The sequence below is a fragment of the Rhipicephalus microplus genome, chromosome 9 (assembly GCF_043290135.1).
Source record: "Rhipicephalus microplus isolate Deutch F79 chromosome 9, USDA_Rmic, whole genome shotgun sequence".
NCBI classification, from domain to species: Eukaryota; Metazoa; Arthropoda; class Arachnida; order Ixodida; family Ixodidae; genus Rhipicephalus; species Rhipicephalus microplus.
The window spans coordinates 366,331-379,701 of NC_134708.1; the positions used below are offsets into that span (position 1 = coordinate 366,331).

Sequence of the window (13,371 nt, forward strand, 5' to 3'; positions counted from 1 at the left end):
TAGGCCGCGGGAGCATCGGAACCCCAGCAGCAAGCCTGCTGCCGAGAAGCAAGTCGACCACGACACATCTACGGTGGTTCCCGGCTCGCGTCGGAGCCATCCCGGGCGGAGTGGCCAACCGCAACGAAAGGGCGGACGCCGTTGCACGCGAGCTCGCGCACCGTGCGGCGCCCCCCCGCCCCTCGGACGCGGAAGAAGCCGTACCCCCGGACTCGGACCCACTACTCGACTACGGCAGCATCCTTCAGTGGGCCTCACCCGAGGCTGGGGCGGCGCGAGGGGGTCCTCCTGAGACAACTACAGACCGGCACGGTGCTCACGCCCGCCCTGGCCCGACACGTGTGCCCCGGACTCTACGAAAGTGCAAAGTGCAGTATCTGTGCGCGAGAACTGGCAACGCTGACACATGTGCTGTGGGGGTGTGACGCGTGTGCGGGGGGAGCGATCACCGACGTACTACCACCGGACATTGTGAACCACATAGCCTCGCCCGATCACGAGGCGCAGCTTAACGCCATCCAGCGGCTTGACGCGGCCCTGGCTCAGCAAAAGCGAACGGAGCAAACTCCTAGTAGCTCGCGCTGGGCCTGCCGTCGTTGAGGTCTAAATAGACAGGAGGGTGCGGAACCCTGCGCGGTGCTCTCACCCTCCCCACGCAAGACAGCCCAATAAAGTCTACTTCTCTTCTCTCTCTTTCTGCTGCATTGTGCAACCAATGGGCTATCACAGTGTGAAAACCAAGTTAAAGTTTCATCGACTATTTGATAGGAAATAAGGTGAAACAAAACGCGACAAAGTACACTAGGATGCTGCTTAGCCCCGCCGCGGTGGTCTAGTGGCTAAGGTACTCGGCTGCTGACCCGCAGGGCGCGGGTTTGAATCCCGGCTGCGGCGGCTGCATTTCCGATGGAGGCGGAAATGTTGTAGGCCCGTGTGCTCAGATTTGGGCGCACGTTAAAGAACCCCAGGTGGTCTAAATTTCCGGAGCCCTCCACTACGGCGTCTCTCATAATCATATAGTGGTTTTGGGACGTTAAACCCCACATATCAATCAATCAATTAGGATGCTGCTTAGTCGGCTGATAACTGGGCAACAACTACCCTTTAGCAAAGGCATTCTTGTTGCTTTTGGGCCCACCACAATCTAGAGAGATTGGGAAAAAACAATAAAACACTCTCAAGTGCAGAGCTAAGAAAAAGTTACAAACAGATTAAAACATCTGTTTCTTTTTATTCAATATTTTGGCCCTTTCATACACATGCAAAAGACAAAAAAAAAAAAACAACAGATACTCCGGTGTAATAGGTAGTGCTAGACAGATGGCCTGCATTAAACAGGAGAAAATACATCTACAGGGATATCTTTTCCCAATACGATACTAAAAATTGCAAAAGAGACTGCAATAATACAGCAAGCCATCTGTGCATCATTTGTACAGTACATAAACAATGCACTAGAAAGGTAACAAGAACACACAAAAAGATCACCCCACATAAAGAAAGGCTATGAGAATTGTCATTGTACATTGGGTATAAATGTACAGAGCTGAATGAACAGTGCTGAGATTTATATTTCGTGTGTGTACAATGACATGCTTGAGTTGTCTTCATTTAAGAGCTCAGTTGAAATTTTGCTTGGATTCATTCAGTCTGCCTTGTTGAATATCTGGTTATATATTACTTCTATAAGTCTTCTTGTCTTACAAGGACGATGATAGTCACAATGATTTCAAAAATTACTTGCCACAATATGGTCAACACAGCATGGAAAATTATGGTGTCGAAGAAGGCCTAGGAACAATGAAGGTATGTACAAAAATTAAAAGCAGTGAGGTACTTAAAAGCAAACAGTATAATGAAGCACACAGACTGTACAAATACATTTTTTTTGCCATTTCAATGCACATCACAAGCAGAAACTGCATAAGCACCATCTCACAATCTTTCATTCAGTTTAGGAAGACCAATACAATACTAGTAATTAAAATGCACTATCATTGCAGCAGCATTCTTTTTATGGCCAGAAATAAAGTGTTCAGCAATAGGCTTATTTTAAAATTATAACCAAGCCCACTGTTAAAAACACAAAGCACCCTTCGACTGGCACAGCGTACATGAATTGGAACTTTAACAACGGCACTCGTGTTGTGTTCAGCATTTCTGCATGCAGGATACGGTCGATTCTGCATACCGTGAAGCATGGATTCTTGGTGTTATAATTGCCGGCCGGCAGGCAAATGTTCTGTGCGGGAATAACCGCATGGCACATTTGCACATTATTGCTAATGCCTAGCAATAAAGTGTTGTTGTTGACCTAGCCTGTTAACTTATTCGTCCGAACCCGTGTAGCAGCGATGAGACTAGCTACGGATAGGGGACGTTAATCGTGCATGATATGACTGTGTGCGGCTGAAACATTAGCTAGGCTTCTGCGTCAGCGGTTCATAGGACGGACCCCCTACACTCTGCTCACGCCTGCAGTGTGTAGTCCACTGCCAACATGCCAAACCTTGTTCGCGACAACGGCGCAAGCTGCATTAATTACCCGATATTGCTCGCCGCGAGAGCGATCAGGGAACGTAATTTAGCAGCACTTGTCTACCGGCCATAACTCGTTATCTTGCTTGGCCATAGATGACGTGAAAAACAAACGTGCTTTCTTTACTTATCGGTTGATGGTGCTGTAGGCAGCCGCCGCGGAGCACAGGCCACGCGTCAGCGTTTTCCCTTTCATAAAGAACGACAATGTTAATTTTTAGACCTACCTTTTTGCTCTCCTTGACTAATTCAGTAATCATTATTTGCAATTTGTCCCCCGAGTTACTCAGCAACGCAATATCATCGGCGAAGCGCAAGTTTCCAAGGTACTCTCCATTAACTCTTATCCCTAACTCTTCCCAATCTAGGCCTCTGAAAATTTCCTTAAGCACGCGGTAAATAGCATTGGGGAGATTGTATCCCCGTGTCTTACACCCTTCTTGATTGGTATTCTGTCGCTTTTTTCATTCTATGGTGGCAGTTGATCCTTTGTAGATTTCTTCCGGGATGTTTATATATGCTTTGTCAACACCCTGATTTCACAGCGTCTGCATGACTGCTGATGTTTCTACTGAATCAAATGCCTTTTCGTAGTCTATAAAGGCTATGTATAGTGGTAGGCTGTATTCTAAGCATTTTTCTATTGCCTGATTGATAGTACGAATGTGGTCGATTGTTGAGTAGCCTGTTCGAAATCATGCTTCTTCCTTTGGTTGATTGAATTCTAATGTTGTCTTAATTCTGTTAACAATTACCTTTGTAAATAGCTTGTATACGATGGAGAGCAAGCTGATCGGTCTGCAACTCTTCATGTCCTTGTCATCTTTGTCATGTATTAAAATGATGTTAGCATTCTTCCAAGATTCTGGTACCCTTCCAGTCAGGAGACACTTCGTAAACAAGGTGGCCAGTTTTTCGAACACAATCTGTCTTCCATCTTTGAGCATATCTGATGCTACCCAGTTCGTAGCAACAGCTTTGCCTCTTTGCATTCCCTCCAAGGTTTTTCCGACTTCTTTTATCATTACTGGCGGGTGTCGTCTGGGTTACTGCGATTTCTTACATTATGGTCGTGGTTGTCCCGGCTAATGTACAGATTTCTCTAAAACTCCTGTTATTTTAACTATCCTATCTCTATTGGTAATTACTTTGCCTTCTTTGTCTTTTAGTGCATGCATCTGGTTTTTGCCTAACCCAAGTTTTCTCTTTACCGCTTTGATGCTTCTCTCCATGTTATACATTCTTACATCGCATACCTTACGCCTATTAATCAACTTCGAAAGCTCTACCAGTTCTATTTTGTCTGTTGTACTTGAGACTTTCATGATTTGACGCTTCTTAATTAGGTTCTTCGTTTCCTGGGAAAGCTTGCCAGTGTCCTGTCTAACTACCCTGCCTCCAACTTCCACTGCACACTCCGTAATGATACTCGTTAGATTATCATTCATTGTGTCAACGCTAAGGCTGGTTTCCTCAATAAGAGCCGAGTATCTGTTCTGAAGCGAGACTCTGAATTCCTGTACTTTCCCTCTCAGTGCTAGCTCATTGATTGGCTTCTTCCGTATCAGTTTCTGTCGTTCCTTCTTCAAGTCTAGGAAATTTCGAGACCGTGCCATTCTATGGTCACTGCATCGTACCTTGCCAACAACTTCCACATCCTGCACGATTCCTGGGTGTGCAGTCATTATAAAGTCTATTTCGTTCCTATTTTCGCCATTAGGGCTCCTCCATGTCCACTTGCGGTTTTCTCGTTTTCAGTAGAAAGTACCTATCTAAAACTAAGGAGGTTACACCCAGCGAGTATAATGTAGCAACCCTTTCTTGTCTGATAGTGCTCAATGTACATGCCAATGGCTGCTAATGGGGATCGCAGCGTGCGCGTTGACTAAAAGCCGAATGCTCCTGTCTCTCATTCCCCATTAGCAGCCATTGACATGTACATTGAGCACCATTTTTTATTGTTAAACAACGCACAGAAGAAATCTCTCACCGGCACCACCTTGGAGGTCAAATGTTATACCTGTTTTGGGTATGTGCCACTGGTGGTTACGTACTACGAGAGACGCACAAGCCACGCCATAAGGAGCTTCGCCCCTAAAACGGTCTCGTGGTCAACCAAAACGTGCGCCTGCAGAAAACAAGCCATGCTTCACTGCAACACAGAGATGCCTTGCGGGCAGCTTATTGCAAGTTTCTCGCAACGTCAGTGGGTCATGGTTTACCCATTCTTTCTGGAATCGTAAAGAAATTAGTAAAGGACAGTTTAGCGGAAATATCGATGTATGCGAACCTCCGATTGCCGGTTGCTCCAACAAGTCGAGTATTTACACTGCTGGCGGAGTTCTTGCCAGCAACACCTACTTAGAAAACTGATTTCGAAAGTTTCAAAGATCATTTTTTCCAGCCAATGCACATCGTGAGCTTCGTCATACTGGCCATTATTAAAGTCATAATTATAATAGAAAGAATATTCGAGTGGTCACACCATGGCATGCTGACAGAGCGAGGAGCAGAAAACATGCTGCCTGCATGTCACAACTATGTTGCAGTGAAGATGTCTTATTTTCCGCAGGCGCACATTTTAATTGATCACGACAGCTTTTTTTTTTTTTTTTCTTCGGTGGCAGCAGCAAGGACCACCATTCCTTCATGTTCATTGCAAAATAAAGTCCAGGTATTGCTGGAAAACATGACCTTTGGAGTCGCAAGCTAGCCGGCACAGCAAACGACGAGCATTGATTACTCTGAAAAGTTCCTTCCTTGCATCCCACTTCTTGTATGTTCTGTTAATTCAAAAACCCGCTTAATTCGTAGCTTTCTCGCATCCCTAGTGACTTCGAATTAATGAGGTTTTATTGTATACCCTACAAAGTAGACGGGGGGAGGGGGATGACCGCTAATGTTGGTCAGTGGTAGAGCATTGGACGCATTAATTAATGGTCGCAGGTTTGGATCCTGCCAGTGACAATATCTTTTCGCCTTCTTTCCTTTCTTAATGTTTACACTACAATCACTTATAATAACATCGCCTACACTTTCCTTGGTATTATTGTTTGTTAGTTCTCTTTAATATTGTGTCTAACAAAAAAAAAAACAAGCCCTTATATTTATACTTCAGGCACCTTTGAGACATTTGTGCTTCAGTGAATACCCAGCAGCTTTATTGACAACTGCCTATGGAAATGATGGAAAAGCTCACCTTGGCCCACTGTATTCAAGTGTACGGCCGCGTCCAAATCTGTGTAGAGCACGTGAGTGACCGGTGTTGTTCTGCAGGGCTACGGCTTGTGGCAGTTGTCGGCAAGGGCATAGCCAGAAAATTTTTTTACGGGGGGCACCTTCTTGGAATAACACGCACCAGGTCAGGCACGTGTTATCAGTTGAAACGTGCCACCTTTTGGAATCAAGATGCCAAAAATGCCTTGAGTGAGCATGCATCTTCGGTTAAAAGAAACAAACCTTTCAACACTATCACTTGAGCGAAGAAGGTCAGCATGTCCTTTAGGCCGCACATGTTCCTGGCCACACTACGTCAAAGAAGACAACTGCCACAAGGTGTAGCCCTGCTGAGCAAGTCCGACTGCTAGTGCGCTCTACACAGGCGAGAATGCAGCTGTACTACCCTTCAGTGCTGCAAGCAGGCAAAATTTGGCTCAGGAAGTGCTATTCTCAATGTGCCACATTCAGGCAGAACAGCAGCTTGTTGATCTGAGTGGATAATCTGTTCAGTTTATGTGTTTCAAAATGAAAGAGCCGATAAAAAGCAATTATTTGCTATGTGCGAGTTTCATCAGCCAGTACTAGTAAACTAAGAAATTTCCTGAAAATATTATACAATATATGCATGCACGATGTGTGGACTTATTAGCACTGAAGAGACTTTTCTGTAACAAGTCATGACAAAAAATACACGTTTTTTAAATGGCATTAAATAGAAAAACAATTTATCTCATATTAGCAAGTTAACCTTTACAAAAAGCGCAACTCATGCTACAAGAAAATGAATGCAAATGAGTGCACACACAAAACAAATACTTGTACCAATGATTTTTAACATAACAGATTTAAAAAATGTCTACCAGAGTTTACGTACTCAGTAAAAATAACGTACCTTGCCCTCTGAGGAGCAAGAGATTTCATGTACAATGTTCTAGAAAAATTTGCCAAGGCAATGTAGCCAAAATAAAGAAAGCACTTTGAAACCCATGAGCTCAAGCCGACATTCATGTGCAGAGATGGTGGCATAGAATTAAAAGCAAAAAAATTTTACTTCCATTATCTGTGGTAGTATAGTAAGTCTATAATGGTGAAATTATTGACAATGTGGAGCTCCCAAAGAATAATCTATAACTCTAATTCGATTTCATTTGAATGCCCATTTATTATAAATGTAGAAAGCGTATACAAATCCTGCTCATTGCTTTATGCCTGACTTAAGCATAACAAAATTATGCAAATTGATTTGAGGTAATCAGACTGTCAGGAGCCCTGAACCACCTTTGACGAGAAAAAACATTTTTAAAGAAAAACTATTTTCGGACATTTCTTCTCTCTGTGGACCGCATTTGTTGGCCAGCTGTTGTTTCTTGTCAACAGAGAGCAGGCAGGACCAGTGCACTTCCTCCTACTCTTAATGTATGTGCAGCTAGTTTTACAGGCTCCAGTAGAGAAAAATCTACATTTTAAGTCTTGACGTGAATTGCGCACTTCTGAAAGAACAAGTTCCATCGCCTGCCCAACCAATAAGACTGAAATGTCTTTGGGAAGAGCAGAGCATGCATGGAGAAGGTAAAAGTTGTAATCATATTTCTCATTCTGTACCATGTCTTTTTAAAAGAGTTATTTTGGTGATAAATTTTTACATATTTCAGGGACAAAATTTATATATTATAATTTATATATTCTAAAGGTTTCTGTAACTTCAAACAGGGTTCGTACAGGTTTCCAAAGCAGAAATTCAAGGATATTCAAGGACTTTCCAGGACCTGTCACAGGTTTTTCAAGGACTAAAAGCAGCACGCAATGTTGAAACTTTATTACTCTAAATTTTCAAAACTGACTCATTTTTATTGCACTTATATAGTACATGCACATTGCAATTAGAAAAACGTGGCTAGTCTACACTTTAGCTTGCTCTGGCTACACTATGTAGGAAGGGCAGGCTGGGCTTGTTGGTTTAACATATTTGAAGTTTAAGGCGCAAATACAACACGGACGAAGATAAGGTACACATACATGGAGCACTCCATGTGTGTGTACCTTATCTTCGTCCACTTCATATTCATGCCTTAAACTTCAAATTACCTTCACAAGCTTCACTGCTTGCACAATAGGGAAGAAGCTCCGAGGAGCATATGATTCTCTCACTTCGATTGTTCGTCATTTGACGCAGTAAAACTTTATTCTCCATGCAGTTTTGGAAAACGAAACCATATCAACTCACGCCAATTTACTATTTCAGAAATGAAAAGTTTGTCGATGCCAATCCATACTTGTCAAGTTCAAGGATTCTGAATCTGGGAGATTTCCGCAATGAGAAAAAAAAGGGGGGGGGGGGGGGGGTGCTGATTTATTTGCCCTACTTTCTTTTTTTTTTGCTAACAAAAAAAAATAGAGAAAAAATAACAGTGAGAGGGGGGGAAGGGGTCAGTAAATACCGGCGCTGCGCTATCTCATACGGGCATGGAGTGCCTGAACACCTGACGGCAGGGTTTTCCAACTATAGTAAAAGGTACGAGTTTACTAGGGGGTGGGGGGGGGGGTGGGGAGGTGAACATACTTGTATATATCAAAATTTCGCGACATCAAAACAACTAGCAACACCTATTTCTATCAAAAGAACTCACGTATGTCTTCCTGGGGCACATGAACAAATGGGATGGCGCAGTTGGCTGCCGGGAAAGCGCGGGCCGAAGCTTCGCTTAAGGCCAACAGAAAACACTACGCCAAAGTACCCAGATCGACAGGAACAACATTACTAGATTCTTTGGACAGGAACGCCAAAACTATTTTAGCATTTTTTTACACGTTTATTGTCTCTACCACTGCATTAGCCGCATGCCCTTGGCTAGTAATTGCGTCACCTCAACCGTGGCTCTGCACGCGGCGGTTGCGGAAAACGGTAGTTCCGCTTTCAATCCGCACACGCTGGCAGTGCACGTGTCTTTAACACCTTGTCGTTCTCTTGCTATGATCGCATCTGCTGCGATTTTGTCCGCAGCATTTGTGGAAAGCAATGTCGCTTTAACTGGTCGAGCGTTGAACGCCCATGCACTTTCCAAGTTCTGCCAGGTACGTCGTCGCCACACATGATTGTGTCACTAGCGACCGCAAATTCATTCACACTGGTTGTGGCAAACGATAAGCGCAGTTCTGACACTGCATGCGCTGGCCGTGCGCGTCCTTCTGATGATGTGAGCATGCTGCTCTCGGCCTTCGTTCTACGGTTTTGGCACTAAAGTTCATACTACGCAGCGCGATAAGGAAAAGAGTTTGGAATATCTGAAATTTGCCCACATGCATGTTTACATGAACACCTTGTAAATTCACTTACAATAAAATGCGATGGGTTTGCAAAAAGACCTGGATTGGATTGCGCTGCATTTTTGTCAATGGGGCCAGATCATGCACAGAAATTTCAATTCCCGGGAGGTTTTTCTGACAACCGTACAAACGTAAGAATAGATTGAAATGTGGCAGACTTGGCAGGTATAACGATCTACCACATAAAAGAGGCCGCAATGTCGATTGGGAGCGCTCATAAAATTCAAGGATTTCTAAGGACGGAAAAAAATGCAACGACTTTCAAGGGTCTTGAAAATGCACTTCACAAATTCAAGGGTTTTCAAGATTTTCGAGGACCTATACGCAACTTGTTCAAAAAAATTGGTTTTAAGTTTCCTTAAATAAATTCAGGTAAAAACAGTTTGTCTCAAAGGTAACCTACTGCTTACGGACAAATAAAAAAAATAGTTACTGAATTCCAAACAGTGCAAACTCAGCAATTGCATTATCCAATTCCATGTTGCTGCTGCAAAAACTGTGCATTAAGATATAGGTTCATGATGAACCTATATGCTTGTACATAATACATAACAAAACATTAAATTGATTTAATCACAGGCATTATCACAATTTTTAATTACAAAGAAACTTCCAGCTCATATTCTGGTGGCATCATGCGAGAAAAGCAGTCATCACTAGAAAACAAATTTGATACGGGAGACCTTTTTTTCTCCAATTTGAGCCATTCAAGGGATTAAACAGTGTAAAAAAAAACTACTACAATCGATAAGAGCATCAGCATAAAAATTATTTAAGGGCGTTTAGATGCGATAAATGCTGAGAGATGACGGAGCTTTAAGAAAATTATCATGCACCATCAGCTACTGTAGGCTATTATGCCTGTAATGCATATAATATATATAAGCACAAGTTTCGACTCAATGCAAGTTGTACATCCACTTCAAACCATATCTTATGAAACCAGATTTATGGACCATATTTAAAGAAACAAAATCTCATTTGTACCTTGCACACTAGAGTGTAAATATCACTGGCTTTAGAACGAATATACTTGTGTCCAATATGTCAGCAGTTTAAAAATGAAAGTAGAAACTTCAAGGGCCTTTCACCTAGAAAAATTTGGTAACACTTGTAAGCCGTTTTACGACAATTTTCGAAACTGGTCTTTGCTGGAGGAGTTGTTCTGTCACCATGCCAACAGGACGACACTGCCAGCATAAAGACTGTCTGTGGCTTAACTGGCCAGAATCATAGTCACCAGCTTGCTTGCCTTCTCCCATGCACTGCCTGATTTGGCTTCAGAGTATACTAATTGCACATTTTGCAAGCACAGGGCATGGGACGCTGACTTGTCGGAAGTGCAGCTAAAGAGGGTGCATAATCGTCTGCTTGTACTAATTTCGTTTGTTTTCAGGCTACACAGCTACTTCGTATCCCTGCCTGAGCTGTGTTTGTTCGTTTGCTTGCCATGTCCAAACCTGCTGGGGTGCGTTTTACCAGAAAAAATGAAAGAACAAACACCACCAGTATCATGTTTAGGTAAGCTACACAACAAAGAAGCAAAAGGTCTACAGGCTGAATCTTCATTTAATGAGAAGATGAAATCCACATGCAAATTCAGAAATGGGAAAAAAGAGAAGTCAGAGGAAACACTGGCCACATCAGTCATGTGATTGAACAGTGTTGCTAAATGTAAAGCTTTATTGTACATAACACACTGTAATTATTGTTTCAGAGAGGAACTATGAGCGAACTCGGGCACACTGCTTTGCTTTAAGGGGTGCAACAGTTTATTCATAATAGTACTGTGTAAAGAAAACCCATGACTAACCGTGTGCCTGCAGTTCGTAATTTTGACCCCATCTTCACACACAGCTCTGCACATCAGCCTGTCAGGTTTCTTTGTAGCACCAGACTGTGCATGTTAACATTAAGTGCAAATAGCAAAGCTGGAGTCTGAAAGCATGCTTACTGGCAGTGACTACATTCTTGCAACGTTTGGGGACATTTTTCAGAATTTACAACACAGCCGTTACGAGTACTACTGTAGATTTTTATGTCATCGTAAAATTATACACAATGTATTTTTCATCATGTGCAAGTATGTGTAAAAAAATGCAGTTCAATGACCTGTTGCAAATACTGACAAGTGCGCTCAATTAACATGTGGCCTTCACAGATGCATTATTTTCCCTAGTTAGATAGGAACAGGTACAATACAGTCACGAGGTCACCACAATATGAGAAAGGATTGCACAAGCCCCACAGACAGCTTGTATGAGGCAAGTCTTCTTGGTACTGACTTTTCATAGACTGAAACAGCAGGAAATGTCTTGCACTGTGACCTCATGGTGTGGCTCCATAACCAGCATTATTGTGAACAATATCGGCACTGTAACACAACATAAGTCAAAGAAATAAAGAAAGGCATAGACATTCCTAGGATGGAAATCCTTCCCCACCCTGTTTCAGCAGTATTATTTTACCGGGGGGGGGGGGGGGAAGAGAACCTTAGAACCTTGATAAGTGAGTTCCTTCGGGAGGGGTGAGAGAAGCGGAGAACAGCCATTGTTTTACGACTATGTTCTTTCTTGGAGGGGCAATGGAGGGTGCACGCAAAAAGCCCCTTATGCCCACCCCTGGCGCCGCCCCTGAATTTCAGGTATTAAACAGAACTTTAAACTCTCCTTTTGCACAAGCTTTCTGATGACAGGTTCAGGTGTGCTGATGACACTTCTCACATGAACAAAAAATTTGTGCACTCGCACTGACATCCTACCATGACATCGCGCAGTATAACCGTCTTTCGAGGCAGTCAAAACCACCCCCGCACCAAAGCTAACTAAGCACCAGGAGGTTATCTGGCACAGCTTACAAACACATTTTTCCCGTGTCCATACATTTGCGCACGTATATACCTCGACATGCTTGATTCGCATTGCTCGCATTGTGGCTCAATAGCCAAGCTTAATCACATTCTCTGGGCCCCGCAGGGAATATCCCTGCTCTCCCAATCTCCTGACCACTCCCTTGCCAAAGGGGTGGGAGGCAGTTCTGACCTCCACCAGCCTGGCAGTTCAGCTCCAGGCCGTACAAAGGTATGAGGAGGTGGCCACAAGGTTCAACCTGGCAGATGACCTACCTCCTTAAGTTTGACGACAATAAAGTTGTGTTCTCTCTCTTCTACCCCCGCACAAGTTCCTTGTAGCTTACTTTTGATTCAGTTCTCGGCTTTTTCAGCTCTATTCAATCAAAAACTCTCAGTAGAAGTAAACTGCTTTATGATTTAGGTATAAAACCCTCAAGAAATATGTGCCAGTAATATATATGGTTGATACATTAAAGGATTAGTACAGATTGTCAGCAAGTCCCAGCCAGCTGCATACACAGACTACGGTTAAACCCCTTTATAAGAGGCATGTTACGGGCAGAAATTTTTTTCTCTTATATGAGATCATCTCTTATAAGCAGGGCATTACGTAGGCATTTTTTTATCAACCATAATTTTGCTGTAGGCACACTGGTGTCTCTTATGCCATTTGTCTCTTAAACCAGTGTCTTTTACAACGATATTCGACTGTATTAACATTGTAACTCTTACAAAATGACTCCATTGATTGATTAGTGCTGGCTTAATAAGTGGCACATGTTGATCCCAAAAGACCATGACGGCATTTCAGCCCTTTTCTGCACGCTTCCGCTCGAGTAACCAAGAATGTATTAAACTGCATTCATGCCAACTGTGCTTTCATTAAATTGTTGAGATAATCCTTTTATTCCCACAAGCAACCTTTGCACAGAAGCATCCTCCAAAATGCAAACCTGGCACATACTGGTTTGTTGAGGGTGATGTCACAACCTGCTTTGCTGTCTCTAACAGAGCTTTAGAAAAAAGCATATCAGGGTTGCACAGGACTTGCTGAATGCAGGTACGGGATGAACACACAAGGGAGACACTGGTGGTGGCTCCAACGCCTGGCTCCTTTCTGGGAAAGACAAACAAAACGTGCCCATTTCCATGTTTTTCACCACACCATACAGAAGACCACTGCAGAAAAATTATTTTGCGCTTATGCCAGCTAGATAACTACTCATGTCCTCTGTCCCCTGCTACAGATGTACCAGAATCCATTCCCAATAGCTGCACTATATTTGCAGAAGAGGTAGCGGACATTCCATTCCCAATTGGAATGATCACTCAAACAGCCAGGACTAGGAGTAAGTCTAAATTGGTAAAATACCCACTGGGAGCAAATCCCACCAGTAGGGCTGTGTTAAAATTGGACAAGCTATTTGCAGCCCGAATTA

The 13,371-nt window shown here is 43.2% G+C and overlaps 1 protein-coding gene across 10 annotated transcripts in view; it reads right to left on the minus strand.

The window, feature by feature from the left end:
- Tdg (Thymine DNA glycosylase) overlaps nt 1–13,371 on the minus strand; it is a 300,029-nt gene that overhangs the window by 37,155 nt on the left and 249,503 nt on the right. For 7 of the 10 annotated variants that reach the window (XM_075872931.1, XM_037415285.2, XM_075872926.1 and 4 more), the window contains one exon: nt 1,212–13,049. The exons of the other annotated variants lie outside the window; for them this stretch is intronic. The gene's annotated coding sequence lies outside the window, so the exon portion shown is untranslated. Of the gene's footprint in view, nt 1–1,211; nt 13,050–13,371 lie in introns of those variants that run through there. 10 annotated transcript variants of the gene reach the window in all.